The 14,698-nt window shown below is 41.5% G+C and overlaps 1 protein-coding gene across 1 annotated transcript in view; it reads left to right on the forward strand.

The window, feature by feature from the left end:
• Positions 1–281: 281 nt before the first annotated feature.
• The window catches only part of RP1L1 (RP1 like 1), a gene marked incomplete at its 3' end in the record, with an annotated part of 42,615 nt that continues 28,198 nt past the window's right edge, over positions 282–14,698 (forward strand). The window contains exons 1-2 of the mRNA XM_032993861.2: positions 282–554; positions 13,912–13,969. The remainder of the gene's footprint in view (positions 555–13,911; positions 13,970–14,698) is intronic.

Raw genomic sequence — 14,698 nt, forward strand, 5'->3', positions numbered from 1 at the left:
CCACCAGGAGCCAGCTTTTCCCCTGCCTTCAAGCTTGTGACTTGAATATGTGTGCACAGAGGAGAAGGAGGCACTGGGTCAGGCTTGTCAAGCAGCAGAGACCACCATGCACACAATGATGCAAATTTCTCAGTCATCAGATCTGTATGAGGAACAAGGAAAAAAAAAATAATAATCTTCTTTAAAACCTCATTAGTTAATTATCGTCACTGCAGATGGTGTCCAGCTGTAAGCTCCTTTCTGCTCATCTTAATCCCATTCCAAGCAGCTGCCATAGGCAGAAGAGCTCGTGGTTGAGTATGGAAGTGTATGACGGTGGGGAAAGCTGTGAGGAGAGATGTAAAGCTTTAGGAAGGGAGGGGGGGACCTGTCCCCCTGTGTAGGCAGCAAGTGAGCAGAAACATTTCACCTCTCATTTGTAGGGCTGAGAAAAATAAACCAGTGAGTTTTCTCTGCCTGGATTTTGATCTCCTCTGTGAGCGCTCAAGGGAAGCCTGACCTGGGATGGATTATTGACCTGAGAAAAGCTATGTACCTGGATGACCTTTGCTGTGGTGAGTTGAATCTTCCTCTCTCTATTCCTCTATGCACTTGTGAATCAATACAGGGAAGAGAAGCAACAATCGAGATATGGGAGTGATGGAGAGCAAGCAGGAGCAGGAGGCCTGATGTTAGTATTGACTGCCTTTTTCCAGTAGCTCTGTTGTCTTTTTTTCTTACAGCTTTGTTTCTTACTAGGAAAGTGAGGTGTGGTTGATGTTCACGTGGGAGAAATAGGTGTCCATGGCAAGTAAGAGTTATATGTAGGGGGGAAGTTGCTGATGTGATCGAGACATAGCTTGTGGCTGTATTTTCCTCTGGTGAGCAAAGCAGATGCTAACCCTGGAAGATTTCCAAAGGCTGTTTTCATGTTTTCCTGGGAGGCTTTGCAGGGGACTCTGCGTCCATCCTTACTGAGGCATTTCCCAAGGAAATATGTCTCCTTTCTGATCAGACCTGGATTCCAGTTTTCCTGATATAACTCACTGCAGCCACTTAAAGTCTCTGATGTTATTCAGGGTGAATCAAGCCCATAAGATGTGGGGTTCTGTGCACAGAGAGGGGAATCCTGTCTGTTTTAGGCACTGCTGCCCAGGCAGGCTTGCTCCAACACCCATTGCTGATGGAAGGGATTGTGACTTTCACCACAATCCCAGCTGGGTTCTAAACCTGAATTTCTGCTCTGCTTTTCTCTGTAAGATCTGAATAGCCCACAAGGCCTTTTTTTTTTATTTTATTTTTCATTATTTCTTTTTCTTTTGTTGGCAACCCCTCAGTCTCTCTAAGTACAAGCTAAAAGGGGGGCCTTGTGTTTTTTGGTTAATACAAGTCTCTGGTCATTAACCCTTAATAGTTCTTCAGTTAATTACTATTAAAAAAATGAATTAATTTATTGGGCTGAAGAGAGGTTCATATAGTTGATGACATAAGGGTCATTTAGATCATCGGGTCTGACCCTCACAATAGTATGGGGCACCAAATTTCATCCCATAGCTCTTGGCCTTTTATTTATGGTGTTTATACATTGTGTTAGGAAACTAATAGTGTCAGGACTACATATATGTAGGAGTTGAATTAACACATAGGGGAACAAGAGTACCGGTATAAATTTACCTGTAAGTCGCAGGTCAGCAGCCCATTAAGTCTGTGAAGAGAAGAACCTGATGATACTCAAAACCCACCTGGTTTCATCAGTCTGTTATGGAAGAATGTTGCCTGGTGGCCATACTCCTGATCTGGGAATTTCTGCATCTCTGTGACTCTTCTTGTAAGGTTGGGACCAAGATTTGTATTTGCTTTGGAACATTTGAGACTACAGTAAATTCTTGGCCTGTCTATAATCTATGAATTGTTGGTTGTGATGGTGACTGATCAGTATTAATCTTCTACTCCCTCAAATTTCTCCTTACAGCAACTGATAGCACAAGATGATGTTTCTATCTCTTGCTGGGTTTTTTTGTTGTTTTGTTTTCCCCCCTGTTGCACTGGATCTCCCTTGACTCTTCTTTGGAGCTTTAATAGTTTCATTGCTCTCAATTGTTGTTATTATTAATTTGTGCCCATTAATGTAAAATTAATGTGCCATTAATGTAAAAGAGGGACAAATTGCATGTTCAGATGTAAAATGTCGCTTACACAGCTTAGGTGGTTTTAATATATTAAAAAATTAGTTTGGAGAGATAAATAGCGGATCTCTTCATCTTTTCCCTTCACAGTGCAATTTTTTTTTCCCTAAAATCTACTCCCTTAAAAAAAGAAAACTTTTTTCTTTTTTTCCTAGTCTAGTTTCAAATAACCTATGTGAAGGGGCTTCCACTACTTCATTTAAATATTATTCCAATCTAAATAACCTCACTTGCCCTTTTCTCAGTTTTATCCCATCACAACTATTTATACCCTCTTGCTCTACATTAAGCAATTCCTCTACATGCCTGGGAAGAATTAGCAACTTAACATTTTGACCACATAAAGAATGAAAGACACGGGAGAAAATCAAGACCCAGGTACAGCTAGAGCCAAAAATATTTCAGAAAGAACTTGGTTTCATCTATTTGTGTAGTGCCTACACCATCAGCTTCCCCTCAGCCTAACTTATCTCCTGGCTTGCAGCACACAGTCATTCCTCATTGTTCACTTACAAGGGCTGAGAGCTCTTCACAATGGAGATCTTACTTCTTCCTTGGCTCTCAGCTCTCTCCTGCCTGCCAGCTCTTTTATTTCCCTCAGGCATTAGTTGGCCAAGCAATGTATGTTTAGTGCTTTCAGTATTTTTTTTTCCTCTCTCCTTCATCTAACCAACCCCTCAATCATTCTGTTGCTTTTCTCCAAAACCTCTCAAAATTGTTGGCATCCTGCAGGCCTGTGGCTGTCTAATGTTACCCTCAGTCTTCCTCTTCCCGCAGGGCATGGAAGTTAAGTTTGTTGCCTTGCTTTCTTAGGTGTTTCCACTGACATTGGCGCTCTGGATTGCGTGAGAAGAGTCCTGTATATACTTAAAGGCTTAGCAGGAGAGGTGGGCTACCCAGATGGCAATGCAAATCCTTCCATGCTTCTTTCACAGTAGCTCACCTGGAAACAATGCACTTTTGTCAGAGATTGGCTTTATCTCTTTCTCTTTGCATTAATGAGTTAGTGCAAATCACTGTATCGGGACTGGGGAGACAAAGGTTGCATTCCTAGTGCTGTCCCAATGGCCGTATAAGTGGTACGTGGCAAGTCACTTGATCCATCGGTACCTCAGTTTCCCTTTTAGCCTTTGTCTGCCTCTTCTGTTTGATGCTCCAGGAACCATGACTATCTCTTAGGTTTGTGTCTATGCAACTCTGAGACGGAGGAAGAGCCTAAGCACTGCGGGGTCCCCAAGCTGCCTGCTTCCTACCCACCCCCTGTGTTATGTGCTGGGTTTCGGCATCCACAACACGCTTGGGAAGGAGCCAGGCTTGGGTATCCGGTGATGGCATACACAGGACCACCTGGATGTAGCCCAGCAAAACGAGGTTGGCTCGCGTTACGCACCCAGAGAGCACAGGTGACCCCTTTGTGCGCGCGGGCCTGCTCACAAGCCTGACAGCAAGCCTGGGCCCGTGCCGGCTGGCGGCGTGGATGTCCCAACACGTGCATTTACCGTCAGCCATCACGGCAGCAGCCTCCGAGCACTGCTGGAATCCCAAGGAGCAATAAATCTATAGAAATGATAACTGCTGACTCAACAGACCCGGTGCGCGTCCCAGAGCCACGTTGTGCCAGTGCTACTCCTTAAACAAATATGTGGGTTTAGGCTTTTTAGCCTGGTGCGGCCAGTAAAGCTGTGAGTGAGAAATGGATTCTTTGCTGCCTTATGGAGACATACATACAGGTGTCAGTTAACCTCCAGCTGCTGTGTTGGGTTGCACTGGGAGTGACAGAAGAGCAGAGCATGCCTCTCAGAGCCCAGAAGGCAATAAGGATCTGGTAGATAATAAAAATAACCTGCAGAGTTGTAAGTTTAGAATGTTTGATCTAGAGTTACTAAGAAGAAACACATTTACAGTAACTTTTGGTACTAAAAGTGCACCTAAGAATAATGAGATATATCCTAAACATAAGAGGTAATTTATTGAACTAACTATAGCGGCTGCCAAAGCGGTGTGGAAAATTTTTGTCCTACTTGAGGGAATATTCACTGCTGCATTGAAGTTTCTTTGGAATTATCCCATACAAATTGCTCACAGGTTCCTTTTGCTCAGTGGCTTTATTTCTTCATATTTGCATTCTTTCTGCATTAGCTGCCCAGGCTTAGTCAGCTGGTGTCGTCCTTGTTTCTTGACTGCACAAGCCAATCTCATGTCACTGAGATCTGGCCATGAGGTCTTGCAGGGAGGTAGTTCTGACTTGCCCGCTATGAACACCTCAGCAAGCCCATTAGCACATTTGGCAGATGCCCTTCCAATTAAAGTTCAGGCAAAATCAACCCTAAAGTTGGAAAAACATGGCACTTAGCCAATTCATGGAAAAAAAATCAGCATGAATAATCCTGGGTATATTTTGCAGTACTTTTCCAGACTTACTTCCTTTTTGTTGGGGATTCATTCACCCATTTCAATACGCTATCACTTTAAGCTTCCTCAAAGGCATGCAAAGCCTCTTAATAAATAATCTTGCTATTTCTTATCACATCTGTCTCTGAGTGATCGACAGGACAAATGGGACAATGTTCACATCTAAATCCAGGTCAGGATCAGATATAGGCTGAGAAATAGTGGCGATGAAGAGCTGAGTGATGACTGTGGTGTTATATAAGCTTTGCATTGACTCCTACATGTTTTAGAAGTTCTGTGTTTTTAGGATGAGTATGAAGCCAGGGAAAGGAGGTTCACAGCAGCAAGGAGGACTACATCTCTCCCTACACTTTCACATGTCATCTATTACCATAATAGCTGAACACTTTCTGCTCCATGGATTGCAAGGTGTGGGCTGAATTGGCCAACCCTGGCCACCTTCAGGAGAAACAGGAGCAAGAAAGGAGAAGGTGAAGAACTTCAGAGCTGCTGAGGGTGGTAAGGGCAAAAACAGGGGGAAACCACCAGATTCCAGAACTGAAGAATTTTAAAGGTAGAATTTTGAATCGACCTTGCATAATATTGTGAAAGCCGATAAAGTTTATAACAGTTGAGATAAGCTAGCTCAGAAACAGAAAGGTGTTTTAGCAGGAAGGGATGGCGGGAGATTTTGGAGAGATTACAGTCAAGAGTCTGTAGGATTTGGCAACAAACCAGATAAGAGTGTTTGGTGTGAAGGAGATGTAAGTGTTGAACACGACACGGAGATTGTGAGTTTGAGTGTCATACAAATGTGGGTTATTCACAGCAAGGAGGGCTGGGGAAGGGAAAGGTTTGTGGTGAAAGATAAGGAGGTGTTCTTTTAACCGCGATAAGAGTTGGCAGCTCCACATCTGGGAAAGAGCTTGGAGAAAGAGTAGGAGAGGCCCAGCGGTGGAGAGTTACACCCACTACCATGAACGTGGAGAATGATGTCACCAGCTGACATCACAGGGAGCACCATGTCAACAGGAGACAGAAGGAGAATGAGGAAGAAGTACCAGGGCATTCAGAGAATGTGTGGAGGGAAGGCAGCAGAAGGTGGCCAGTCTCTCACAGAGCAGACTGAGGCTAGAGAACATGGTGTCCATTGCTATGGAAGAGAGCTGGATCTCAACTGCAGCTCAAGCAGAGGAGGGTTAGGAGGTGGCTTTTTTAGCTGTTATTTTTAATGTCACGTTCAAATGTGGGGTCTTTTAAAGGACCCAAACCATCTTGTTAATGAAGTTTTGAATGTTTCAATATAAAACTTCTATTTTTTTTTTTTTTTTAATACTCTTTCACCTGCTTTGCAAGAGTAAAAGGAAAAATAAGGTGAAGCAAAATTTTTCTTACCTTCTCATCTCTCAAAAATATCAAAGGAATGCTATTTGAAGGGTCAGCCCAGGAGAAAATGCAGTGCTGCTTTTTTTTTTTCTCCTTCTTTTCAGTATTTCAGGTACTCATTTCTGGTAATTCTTTTCCATCCAATTTTAAAAAAAGTATCTTAAATGTTCTTTTAAGGGTCAACATCAACCAAGGAGAATCTCTCTCTTCCCTCTTCTTTGTGAGCATTTCAAATCTTCATTTCTGGTAATTTAGAGACAGGACGCAAGGAATGATATACATCTGATGAAGTATCCTTATTGTCACTGTCCATGGTCATCACCTTGAGCTTGTTTTCCAGGTAGTGGAGAGATACACTACTTTTAAGATAAAGTTCACCTGAGACATTCAGTTCAGGATGAGATGAACACAGACTAAAAGATACCATATCTCTCTGGTGACTCTGAAGGAAGGCTGGAGTGACTGTCTCACGTAGAAACATTACAGATATCCACATCCAGCCCCAAGTATCCTGCCTGGCTAGGATATATCTGTCCCACAGTGCCAAGGCATTGGCTGATCCTTGTCCCTGCTCCCTGGTTGCACGTGATCTCTCCAACCCTGTTTGGGGTTGAGCAGTTGTGGAGTCACCTGACCATACTACCCCACTGGAACATTTTGTTCTTCCAGAATGGCCCCAAAATACCTGGGAAGACACGTGAGTGTAGGAAATACCCACCATTGTCACTCATCTGGCTGTGGAGAGAAAGCATTGTCCCTTCTGTTCCTGCACAGTGCCCAAAAGGAGCCCGGTGTTCGGCAAGTGCTAATCCCAAGAGATCTCGTGAGCTCCAGTGAGTCCTGCTGGCTCATCTAATCTGAGAAACTGGCACTGAGATTCAATAGATGGGAAAAAAGAAAGAACAGTTTATTGTTCAAAGTGTAGGCAAGCAGAAATTGCAGAAATCACCAAATTTACACTTTGGCCAGGGTGCCAATATTAGTAGTGCTACCCTTGATGAGAGGTCAAAGTTCTGCTGACATGAATTAAAATCAAGAATAAGTAAAATTGGAAGGATGTAAATCTTGCAGGTAGAGCAAAAGTAGCAGAAAAAGCAGGATCATTAATAAATGAAAAAGGAGGATTGAAAACTGGCTGAGTTATTCAACACCTTAAAAAAAATGAAATCTGTCCTAAAGAAGAAAACTGTAGGAGAGTAGTTTGGGTAGAATTTAAAGTGAGGAAGGAAGTCACTATTAAAAAAAAAAAATATATATATATATATATATATAAAATTGATAAAGAACAAGTGGAGGAATCCTTGAAAGATTTGGAAGGCACACAGATCAGTTTTGTTAATCATGTTGTCATGTTGGACCTTAGAGAATGAATTGATAAACAAACTGTATCACTTCCCAAAGGCAACTAATGCTAACTGGGATGAATAAAGGAGAAAGGGCTGGAATAATAACCTTGATTTTATTTTTTTTTTTTCCCCCCTACTACACAAAGCCAAAAGGAGAGAGTCACTTCAGGTGAGACATTGTGTCTTCTAATATAATGAAACACACATTAAGGCAGAAATAAGTAGACAACTATATGGCACAAGAACTGTAGACAACAGGCCAAATAAATACACAATGCCAGAGAAACCTGACTGCTTCTACTGTTTATCAGATTTTATACAGTGTTTAATTTGGCCTGGAAAATTGTTTCAAAGGGTTTTAGAAGATACATTGTTGGATGAATAAAAGCTGTCCACAGATTCAGTAATAAACATTTTGAAAATTGAGAAAGAGTATACATGTTGAAATGTGGAGGGATCTGATTTGATTTAATGTCTTTTGAGATAATTTAAGAATGCAAAAAACATTCATGAAAAGCAAAATTGATAATCATTTGGAAGGAACTGAGGACATCAGAAAGGAAAGAGAAATGGTATAAATGAGATAAATTGCACATCTGTTTATCAGTTTCCTGGCACAAACATGCAGATTACCCTGGACATAAAATTTCAATCAGATCTCAAAAGGAAATACAAAGCTACTTTCCCCATTATTGCCAGAAATATGAGTAAATGTGAGCAAGTTACCTAACCCCCTGGATCTTTAAAACAGCATTATTCTTAGGCAATGCTTGGCTACAGCACTAGAATTACCCTCTGAAATGAAACCGTCATCCCCCAGCTCCTAGGGTGTTTCCGCACTGTTGCTGGAGCTGAACTGTGTGCGCTCTGAAACGCCCAGGTGCGACTGCTGCTGTCGGAGGCTGTTGCAGGGATAGGTGTGTGTCATCAGGTCTGCGTCACAGAGCTGTTACTTTGATGGACCACAGCTGGGTGTCGAGCAGCACGTGGCAGAACTGGCCTCTCTGGTTTCCGAAGCCCATGGTGTCATTTTAGGAAAGACAAATCCTACATTTCATTAGCAAAAGAAGACCAATCTTTTGTGTTAGAGTTTCTCTGGGCCCTTTGGTGGAAGAATGCTTTAATTTCACAGCAGGCTGTGATTAAGACCATCCCAGGGGAGCTGTCACAGTACAGTTGTACTGAGGGACTGGGAGAAATGATGGGAGACAACAGGATATGTAGGGGAAGGAATAACAAGTGGGCACCACTGTGTCCCTGTCTCTTTCTCCTCATCGGGAGAACCTGACAGATGCTCCGTGTGCCATCCGTCATCTTGGTTTATTATGTTGTGCTCATGTACAGCTCTCCATGTTTCCTCCCAAGCAGAAAGCAAATCTCAGAACTCAGGAGTTTGAGCAAAGTCTTAGCACGGAGCTGAGGACCCAACCTCAGTAAGGTCTGAGATCCTGATCCTGTAACCAGATCTTTCTGGCTCAGTCCCTATTCTCTGAACTGCTACTGATACCATGAGCTTTGGTCTTCAGCTTCATATATGCAGTGTTAGTTGCATGGTGAAGTTGACTCTTGGCAAAGTAGCAATGCTTCTCAACTGTGTTCTATCTCATGTTGAAGGGACTCAAGTTCATAATTTAAGTCCATGAAGACTGATGTATCAACTGTAGAGATATTGTCTACAGAATAAATACTTTTAGAAGTAAGGAACATTGAAAAAACCCTATTCTTTAACAATTTCAGAGGGGTTTCTTTCTTTGCACCTGTGGTTGATAGCTGAGAAAGTAATTAGATAATGCACATAGAATAGGCACAGGATTTGTTGTAGGTGATCCCTGAGACTAATTCTAATCCTCCAGAAAGCTGGGCTTCTTGATTACCTAGGCTAAATGCAATGTAAGGCTGTAGCTGGAAATACAACTTGGACTGTTGTGCTTTGAAGACTGACTTGTTTCAAACTGATATGGACCCAAATAAAGAAAAAGCAGTACATTCTTAAAAAATAAATTAAAAAAAACTCCAACAAACTAAACAAAACAAAAAACACAAACCAACAAAAAATCCAAACACGCCCCCCCTCAAAAGCCCAGAACAGCAACAAAAAACCTTATCTACTAACATCTGCCTCACATTGTTAAATGAATATTTAATTTGCTTAGAAGAAAACCCAGTAATCATAAAATGGAAGCACTAATGATGTTAAAGCAATTAGAGGTGGAGTATTCTATCAGATCACAGAAAATGCCTCTGATAATGGAACAGTTCAGATTGCTACAGAGGATGGATCATATTAAACTGGCACTTAGCTGGATCTTAATTACCACATGAGCTTCAGCCAAGGAGAGTGCAGACAAACTTTGGAGAAGCTGCCTTACCTTTGCTAAATTGCAAAATAAACTAGGCTGGAAGGGACTCTGGAGATTTTCTGGTTCAGTCACACACTCACAGCCAGGTCTAATAGATCAGGTTGCTTATCTGAGTTTTTAATATGTCCAGGGTTGGATATTCCTCCACCTCTTAGGTCCCAGTCTCCAGATCACCACTGTAAATAATTTTTTCTAATGCCTAAATGGTATTTCTCATGTTGCCGCTTGTATCTGTCACATCTTAGCACTTTACTAATCACTTAGAGGAAGAGTCTGGCTCTCTATATACCATACCTATACCGTGTCCTAGGTAGTTATAGACAATGATCTGAATGCCTCCAAGTCTCTTTTCCAGCTTCAACAATTTTAGCGCTCTTATCCTCCCTGTGCCCATCATGAGCTCCTATTTTGTCCTACTATCTTGGTGGTCTTTGCTGGACTCGCTCCAGTATGTCAGGATCCCTCTTGTACTATGGAGTGAAAACCTGGACTTAGTGTCCAGGTGTGCTCTCAAAAGAGCCAAGCAGAAGGGAACTATGATTTGCCTTGGCCTGCTTAGGACACTCTTGCTAATACATTGCGGGATGTGGCTGATGTTCTTTGCCCTGAGGGATCACTGCTGACTCCTGATCAACTTCTTGTCCAACAGGACCCTCACATCCATTTCTGAAAATCTGCTATCAGTCAACCTAAGCCTGTGTTACTGTATGGGAGCTTACTGTCCCTGACACATGGTTGGTGTTTTTTTTCTCCTGGGGGTCGTTTCAGGTAACTTCTCAAGGCTTTCAAGGTCCTTCCAAATGGCAGTCCTGCCCTCCAGCATGTTGGTTGCTCCCAACAGTTTGGTGTTATTGGAGAACTTGCTGAGGGTGCCCTCTTTCACCATTTAGGTCACTAATGAGGATTTCTGAGTAGCCATCTCAAGTGCTCCCTACCCCTGCCATTCCAGCCCTAGGGCTCAGCAAAGAACAACCTGTCTGTTATGCTGTTGCTTTGAGTAAGAAATCACCCAGATCATAGGCATGGACAATGTAAGAGCTTGGGTAAGTGTATACTCCAAGACAGGACTTGAGAGAAGCTAACATTGTGCTTCTTTCTGCTCAGGACTCTGACTAACCTTACCTATAAGGAATAGGACATGGTGCAGTACAGCTTAATAGAGGAGATAACTATATGGTAAATTCTCAGCTGAATCCCAGAACAGAAGGAAAATAAATAAATTATCTTGGATTCAATGAATACAAACCCTCCTAGGTGGATGTGCCCATGTTCTTCCCTGCCAATGGTAGAGGAAAATGGTATAAGCTGTAGATGCCATTAAAATCAGGTTGTTTTTAGCACAGAAGACAGTCTTGCACGTCCAGCATGCCTTCTAGCTTACTGGTCCAGCGGTGCAGTTCAAGGGGTGGTTGCAATGGCTGAAATCACTACTGTACTGTTCCTACCAAGAGATGGGTTTGCTTGTATTTAACACGAGCTCTGGCAAGGACCTGGGTGAAGAACACTGTTTTAAGCTCATTCAGCCATAGAATAGAATGACAATGATGGCTATCAGGAAACTCTTTTCCAAACATTTAAAAACTTAGTCTTACACAGAGTTTGATAATCCTTTTCAAGTAATTTTAAGTAACAAATAAATTGAGGGAAAATTATACAATCTACCTGGTTTGTTTGCAGGGAATTCTTATATAATCACAGGCAAATAGATACACTGCCTTCTAATTCAATGCTTTTCCCTTTTTATGAATCAAAAATCTCAACTTTTTTAATTTTCCATACAAAACTTTGTCTTGGTCAGGCCATAAATACTCCTTGTTAATAAGATCACTTCGCTTTTTAAAAAAAGTACTTTTCTTTCTCAAAAAGGGCACAGAGCAAATTGAAATGATCCTTTTTAGAGTAACATGGCTAGATCTTACAAAACAATGATTCATCTTTCTTCCCAGAAACCCCTACCTTTTCTGGGAAAAATTTCAAATGAAATCATCTTGTTCATGATTTCCCTCGAACACACACCTGGATTTTTCAACCAACCCCATTCCAAATGTTAATGGTGACCTGCATATTTTTCTTCTGCCTGGAAGTAATGACTTTGTAAAAATGGAAGCTACAATTACTTGTATGGGAAGAGAAACTTCCAGTAAAAGTCTGCATGCTAATTTATCTACAGAAACCATACAAAAATTGACATTAGACATAGTCAATCTAGCAGAAAGGCACACATGTTCAGTGCTAAGTGGGATTAACTACTGGAAGTGTTGCTGCTGGACAGGTGTCCTGGGTTGAGTGAGTGGTGGAGGCCACCCCGATAGCCCCCTCCCCTGCCACCAAAAAACTCCACCACTCACTCAACCCAGGACAACAGGGTAGACTTGATAATTTAAAGTATTTAAGTCAAGTCTGGATGCTTGTCATTAAGGTGTTCTCAGCTCTCAGAAAGTGGTTATAGACTTGGTGCTCAATTCATTGAGTTGAATTCTCTAACAGCTCTCCAATCTCAGCTCAGGCACTTTCTAGAGTGGTACCTGGGTTCCTCTCCTTCTTCTATGTCCCCAGTGGAGAGAAGGTTGAAAAAAACCCTCAGAGATAACAAGCCTAGTGTGAGGAATGGAAGATGAAGTCTGATGTGAAGTGCTGCAGGTGTATTGGATTTTGGCTAAGGGTTCACATCACAGATGCCCAACCACATGGTCACACAGCTTCCTCTGCATGAAGTTGGATAGCTGAGGTTTGACAGGGTTTAGAAGTGCGTGACTTGTCTGCCTGATACAGTGTAGTTTTTTTGAGATGTCATTTTGAACTGTGATGAGAAACCACAAAATAGGGGCCAGGCTGCCTGGCACAGTCCTGACTGAGGAGAATGGCCTCCATGAGGGGTTCAGGCTTTCCCATGGATGGACTTCTACAAGTTTTCCAGTATTGCTGCTGACCTCTTATAGTAGATGCAAGCCTGCAGAGAAGTGACCTTTCCCGTCTGGGTCAAGGGTTCCACAGGAATAGTCTCTGGATGCTGAAAGGTGTGCTGTCCACAGGTGGAAAAGCAATGCTATATAAGGTGGACTGCATAATGGTTCCAACACTGACCTTACATTTGGAAGATTCGTGTTAAGGATCTGAGATGTAAAACTTGCTGAACCTATTCTTGCAGGATCCCCAAATCCTTGCCCTTCTAATAAAACCCTTTATGACTCTGGTCTCTCTGCAATTGCTTTCTACAAAAGATGGTGCTTAGTGTTGTAAGCGATAGTGGTGCACAAGTATAATGGTTACGTAAGTAATAAATAAATATTGCTAGAAGACAAGAATTCCAGTCTATACATTTCCTATTGTTTTGTACCTGAATCCAACTGATTGATTTTTCTGCGTTGTGTGTGTGTGCTTTCTTTGCAAAAAGGAATTGTGAGAGAAAGCATGAATGCTCTCGTATGCGAATTATGAAGGAACAAGTAATTTTCCATTATTTATCATTCACAGGTTGCTTGTCTGTCCTTATTTCATGCCCAAATCTCAGTGATCCAGCTGTAGAGCATTCATCTGAGACTCTGACATCTGTCATGAACTTGAAAATATTTGGGCCAAGACTCACCAGACTTTCCTGTTAAAATAATATTTCACTGAAATCTTGATATGAACCTCAGTCATCTATGTCCTGAGCAAGTGAATATCAACCAGATGAGAAGTAACAAACATATACACAAATCTTCAAGAGCTACCATCATCTTTATTCCAGCTCCATTGTTTTCCTTGGAGTTACCCAAAAGATAAATCTGATTCCAAAGTACTGTTGATGAGTGGGTGAGTTGATGTGAGTGGGGTGGCTTAAGAGTTTTCCAGATTTCTGCATCACTTTAGGCAAGGGGAAAATATTACCTCTTTGGCCTTGACTGCATTCTCACTTACAATGGTATGTGAATATACCACTTACACTGGTATATTTGTACCTGAGTTACATGGGTGCAAGCAAGAGAAGGATTGGGCAAACTGTGCCTAAAGCCCCAGTGGATTTGAGAGCCTTCTCCAGCAGCTTAGGAAGCTTTTCTTTCTATCCTTAGTAACAGAGTCCTGATTAACCCTCCAAGCTGTGGTCAGTCATTTTGAGGACAGTTTGATTGACAGCATGTAACCTGCTAACTCATTTTCCTACTTTGTCCAGTACATTAGATCCTGGAGGTGGTTGGTTGGCTGTGCTGTTTTGTGGGGTTTTTTTTGTTTTTTTTTTTTTTTTTGTTTGTTTTTTAATTATTTTGTTGATTTATTTTTAAGCTCTTGGATAGTCTGTAAGAAAATGTCATCTTAGGCAAGAGGCATTAAGTATTTCACTGTAAGTACAAAAATATACAGTGAGACTCCTCCATTATGTATTCACAAAAAGATATATTTGGGCAAGATGACCATTTTTGTTGCCTTGCCAGATATACAGTAGAATCCCCTTCCATTCCGAAACTTCAAATCCACAATGCAAAACTTCTTCCTGTGGGAACTGTTTATATTTCATGTAAGGTTTTTGTGGAAGGCTCTTTCTTCACATTATTCATGGCTTCATAAAAGCAGACCTGACGGATCAGCGAGGCTTGGGTGGGTAACCAACTCTATCCCCCAAAACCTAAAGAACAATGTTCTTTTACATTGGTGATCCCTTAAGAGTCTTGTGAAATTATTCCCAGAGAAAATTAGTACTGGGAAATATGTTATAATTTGCCCTTTATTTTAATTTTTTATACTTCTTTCAATATGATTTAACAGCTTGAAAAAAAGTAGAATAAGCAGTTAGATTTCTGGGAGTGTAGCCAGCATATTGTGGACCACCATTGGTCCAGGGACTACAATTTGGATAATGACTTTGTTTGGAAATTATGCTGTTGATGTCTGAAAGTGCTAATGTGTGACTCATGGAGAAAAGTTAAAGCCACCTTTCTGAAAGCTGTTGAAAAATAGAGAAATTAGATTATTTTTTTCCCTGAAAGATAGAGTGATGGATTGACCTTTAACTGGGAAATAAATAAGTGAATAATTGCTTGGTGAAATACTTACATGGAAAGAATATATCATA

Source organism: Tyto alba, unplaced genomic scaffold (assembly GCF_018691265.1).
Source record: "Tyto alba isolate M040663 unplaced genomic scaffold, T.alba_DEE_v4.0 Super-Scaffold_40, whole genome shotgun sequence".
Taxonomy (NCBI): domain Eukaryota; kingdom Metazoa; phylum Chordata; class Aves; order Strigiformes; family Tytonidae; genus Tyto; species Tyto alba.